Source organism: Taurulus bubalis (assembly GCF_910589615.1).
Source record: "Taurulus bubalis genome assembly, chromosome: 2".
In the NCBI taxonomy this organism is placed as follows: Eukaryota; Metazoa; Chordata; class Actinopteri; order Perciformes; family Cottidae; genus Taurulus; species Taurulus bubalis.
In genome coordinates, this window is record NC_136590.1 from 95,001 (window position 1) to 100,000 (window position 5,000).

At 53.0% G+C, this 5,000-nt stretch overlaps 1 pseudogene across 1 annotated transcript in view; it reads right to left on the reverse strand.

The window, feature by feature from the left end:
- LOC306753015 (deoxycytidine kinase 2-like) overlaps nucleotides 1–5,000 on the reverse strand; it is a 24,873-nt pseudogene that overhangs the window by 17,688 nt on the left and 2,185 nt on the right. The window lies entirely within an intron of this gene.

Consider the following 5,000-nt stretch of genomic DNA (forward strand, 5'->3'; position numbering starts at 1 on the left):
TTTTGCAATGTTTGTGTCGGAGTCGCCGCCTATTTTGCACTATTACAATACCTATAGGCAACTAGTTATCATGTCTTCCGCTCCATGAAACGCATGTTAATGCTCAGTACACATATGGTACTTTAATGTATTTGCATTGTAATAAAATGTGATCATTTTTAATGGGCATATATTCAGCTGAAACGGGTAGCCTAGTGCATCCCACATTTTTCAACATAACATTTTAAAACATTATAGTCATTGTGGCCTTTATAAAAATGATTGTTTTGGGGAGGTGGGGTAGTGCACTATAGGCCCCTGAGACGCGGCTTAAGAGTTTGTCCTTAACGGAGAAAAAACATTCCCCTTACATTACTTTTACTTTTATACTTTTAAGTATTTTTAAAACCTAGTATCTATACTTCTACTTGAGTAATGAATGTGAATACTTTTGACACCTCTGGTCTCAGGTGTGCGTAGTGACCTGTCTCAGGTGTGTGTGTGTGTGTGTGTGTGTGTGTGTGTGTGTGTGTGTGTGTGTGTAGTCCCCTGTCTCAGGTGTGTGTGTGTGTGTGTAGTCCCCTGTCTCAGGTGTGCGTAGTGACCTGTCTCAGGTGTGTGTGTGTGTGCGTAGTGACCTGTCTCAGGTGTGTGTGTGTGTGTGTGTAGTCCCCTGTCTCAGGTGTGTGTGTGTGTGTGTGTGTGTGTGTGTGTGTGTGTGTAATCCCCTGTCTCAGGTGTGCGTAGTGACCTGTCTCAGGTGTGTGTGTGTGTGTGTGCGTAGTGACCTGTCTCAGGTGTGTGTGTGTGTGTGTAGTCCCCTGTCTCAGGTGTGTGTATAGTCCCCTGTCTCAGGTGTGTATGTGTGTGTGTGTGTGTGTGTGTGTGCGTAGTGACCTGTATCAGGTGTGTGTGTGTGTGTGTGTGTGTGTAGTCCCCTGTCTCAGGTGTGTGTGTGTAGTCCCCTGTCTCAGGTGTGCGTAGTGACCTGTCTCAGGTGTGTGTGTGTGTGCGTAGTGACCTGTCTCAGGTGTGTGTGTGTGTGTGTGTAGTCCCCTGTCTCAGGTGTGTATGTGTGTGTGTGTGTGTGTGCGTAGTGACCTGTCTCAGGTGTGTGTGTGTTGTCCCCTGTCTCAGGTGTGTGTGTAGTCACCTGTCTCAGGTGTGTGTGTGTGTGCGTAGTCACCTGTCTCAGGTGTGCGTAGTCACCTATCTCAGGTGTGTGTGTGTGTGTGTGTGTGCGTAGTCACCTGTCTCAGGTGTGTGTGTGTGTGTGTGTGCGTAGTCACCTGTCTCAGGTGTGCGTAGTCACCTGTCTCAGGTGTGTGTGTGTGTGTGTGTATGTGTGCGTGCGTAGTCACCTGTCTCAGGTGTGTGTGTGTGTGCGTAGTCACCTGTCTCAGGTGTGCGTAGTCACCTGTCTCAGGTGTGTGTGCGTAGTCACCTGTCTCAGGTGTGTGTGTGTGTGTGTGTGCGTAGTCACCTGTCTCAGGTGTGTGTGCGTAGTCACCTGTCTCAGGTGTGCGTGTGTGTGCGTAGTCACTTGTCTCAGGTGTGCGTGTGTGTGCGTAGTCACCTGTCTCAGGTGTGCGTAGTCACCTGTCTCAGGTGTGTGTGTGTGTGTGTGTGTGTGTGCGCGTAGTCACCTGTCTCAGGTGTGCGTAGTCACCTGTCTCAGGTGTGTGTGTGTGCGTGCGTAGTCACCTGTCTCAGGTGTGCGTAGTCACCTGTCTCAAATGTGTGTGTGTGTGCGTAGTCACCTGTCTCAGGTGTGTGTGCGTAGTCACCTGTCTCAGGTGTGTGTGCGTAGTCACCTGTCTCAGGTGTGTGTGTGTGTGTGTGCGTAGTCACCTGTCTCAGGTGTGTGTGTGTGTGTGTGTGTGTGTGTGCGTAGTCACCTGTCTCAGGTGTGTGTGCGTAGTCACCTGTCTCAGGTGTGTGTGCGTAGTCACCTGTCTCAGGTGTGTGTGTGTGTGTGTGTGCGTAGTCACCTGTCTCAGGTGTGTGTGTGTGTGTGTGTGTGCGTAGTCACCTGTCTCAGGTGTGCGTAGTCAACTGTCTCAGGTGTGCGTAGTCACCTGTCTCAGGTGTGTGTGTGTGTGTGTGTGCGTAGTCACCTGTCTCAGGTGTGTGTGCGTAGTCACCTGTCTCAGGTGTGTGTGTGTGTGTGTAGTCCCCTGTCTCAGGTGTGTGTGTGTGTGTGTGTGCGTAGTGACCTGTCTCAGGTGTGTGTGTGTGCGTAGTGACCTGTCTCAGGTGTGTGTGTGTGTGTGTAGTCCCCTGTCTCAGGTGTGTATGTGTGTGTGTGTGTGTGTGTGTGTGTGTGTGTGCGTAGTGACCTGTCTCAGGTGTGTGTGTGTGTTGTCCCCTGTCTCAGGTGTGTGTGTAGTCACCTGTCTCAGGTGTGTGTGTGTGTGCGTAGTCACCTGTCTCAGGTGTGCGTAGTCACCTATCTCAGGTGTGTGTGTGTGTGTGTGTGCGTAGTCACCTGTCTCAGGTGTGTGTGTGTGTGTGTGCGTAGTCACCTGTCTCAGGTGTGCGTAGTCACCTGTCTCAGGTGTGTGTGTGTGTGTGTGTGTGTGTGCGTGCGTAGTCACCTGTCTCAGGTGTGTGTGTGTGTGCGTAGTCACCTGTCTCAGGTGTGCGTAGTCACCTGTCTCAGGTGTGTGTGCGTAGTCACCTGTCTCAGGTGTGTGTGTGTGTGTGTGTGCGTAGTCACCTGTCTCAGGTGTGCGTAGTCACCTGTCTCAGGTGTGTGTGTGTGTGTGTGTGCGTGCGTAGTCACCTGTCTCAGGTGTGTGTGTGTGTGCGTAGTCACCTGTCTCAGGTGTGCGTAGTCACCTGTCTCAGGTGTGTGTGCGTAGTCACCTGTCTCAGGTGTGTGTGTGTGTAGTCACCTGTCTCAGGTGTGTGTGCGTAGTCACCTGTCTCAGGTGTGCGTGTGTGTGCGTAGTCACTTGTCTCAGGTGTGCGTGTGTGTGCGTAGTCACCTGTCTCAGGTGTGCGTAGTCACCTGTCTCAGGTGTGTGTGTGTGTGTGTGTGTGCGCGTAGTCACCTGTCTCAGGTGTGCGTAGTCACCTGTCTCAGGTGTGTGTGTGTGCGTGCGTAGTCACCTGTCTCAGGTGTGCGTAGTCACCTGTCTCAAATGTGTGTGTGTGTGCGTAGTCACCTGTCTCAGGTGTGTGTGCGTAGTCACCTGTCTCAGGTGTGTGTGTGCGTAGTCACCTGTCTCAGGTGTGTGTGTGTGTGTGTGCGTAGTCACCTGTCTCAGGTGTGTGTGTGTGTGTGTGTGTGTGTGTGCGTAGTCACCTGTCTCAGGTGTGTGTGCGTAGTCACCTGTCTCAGGTGTGTGTGCGTGTGTGTGCGTAGTCACCTGTCTCAGGTGTGTGTGTGTGTGTGTGTGTGTGTGCGTAGTCACCTGTCTCAGGTGTGCGTAGTCAACTGTCTCAGGTGTGCGTAGTCACCTGTCTCAGGTGTGTGTGTGTGTGTGTGTGCGTAGTCACCTGTCTCAGGTGTGTGTGCGTAGTCACCTGTCTCAGGTGTGTGTGCGTAGTCACCTGTCTCAGGTGAGCGTGTGTGTGCGTAGTCACTTGTCTCAGGTGTGCGTGTGTGTGCGTAGTCACCTGTCTCAGGTGTGCGTAGTCACCTGTCTCAGGTGTGCGTAGTCACCTGTCTCAGGTGTGTGTGTGTGTGTGTGTGCGCGTAGTCACCTGTCTCAGGTGTGCGTAGTCACCTGTCTCAGGTGTGTGTAGTCACCTGTCTCAGGTGTGTGTGCGTGCGTGCGTAGTCACCTGTCTCAGGTGTGCGTAGTCACCTGTCTCAGGTGTGTGTGTGTGTGTGTGTGCGTGCGTAGTCACCTGTCTCAGGTGTGTGTGTGTGTGCGTAGTCACCTGTCTCAGGTGTGCGTAGTCACCTGTCTCAGGTGTGTGTGCGTAGTCACCTGTCTCAGGTGTGTGTGTGTGTGTGTGTGCGTAGTCACCTGTCTCAGGTGTGCGTAGTCACCTGTCTCAGGTGTGTGTGTGTGTGTGTGCGTGCGTAGTCACCTGTCTCAGGTGTGTGTGTGTGTGCGTAGTCACCTGTCTCAGGTGTGCGTAGTCACCTGTCTCAGGTGTGTGTGCGTAGTCACCTGTCTCAGGTGTGTGTGTGTGTGTGTGCGTAGTCACCTGTCTCAGGTGTGTGTGCGTAGTCACCTGTCTCAGGTGTGCGTGTGTGTGCGTAGTCACTTGTCTCAGGTGTGCGTGTGTGTGCGTAGTCACCTGTCTCAGGTGTGCGTAGTCACCTGTCTCAGGTGTGTGTGTGTGTGTGTGTGTGCGCGTAGTCACCTGTCTCAGGTGTGCGTAGTCACCTGTCTCAGGTGTGTGTGTGTGCGTGCGTAGTCACCTGTCTCAGGTGTGCGTAGTCACCTGTCTCAAATGTGTGTGTGTGTGCGTAGTCACCTGTCTCAGGTGTGTGTGCGTAGTCACCTGTCTCAGGTGTGTGTGCGTAGTCACCTGTCTCAGGTGTGTGTGTGTGTGTGTGCGTAGTCACCTGTCTCAGGTGTGTGTGTGTGTGTGTGTGTGTGCGTAGTCACCTGTCTCAGGTGTGTGTGCGTAGTCACCTGTCTCAGGTGTGTGTGCGTGTGTGTGCGTAGTCACCTGTCTCAGGTGTGTGTGTGTGTGTGTGTGTGTGCGTAGTCACCTGTCTCAGGTGTGCGTAGTCAACTGTCTCAGGTGTGCGTAGTCACCTGTCTCAGGTGTGTGTGTGTGTGTGTGTGTGCGTAGTCACCTGTCTCAGGTGTGTGTGCGTAGTCACCTGTCTCAGGTGTGTGTGCGTAGTCACCTGTCTCAGGTGAGCGTGTGTGTGCGTAGTCACTTGTCTCAGGTGTGCGTGTGTGTGCGTAGTCACCTGTCTCAGGTGTGCGTAGTCACCTGTCTCAGGTGTGCGTAGTCACCTGTCTCAGGTGTGTGTGTGTGTGTGTGTGCGCGTAGTCACCTGTCTCAGGTGTGCGTAGTCACCTGTCTCAGGTGTGTGTAGTCACCTG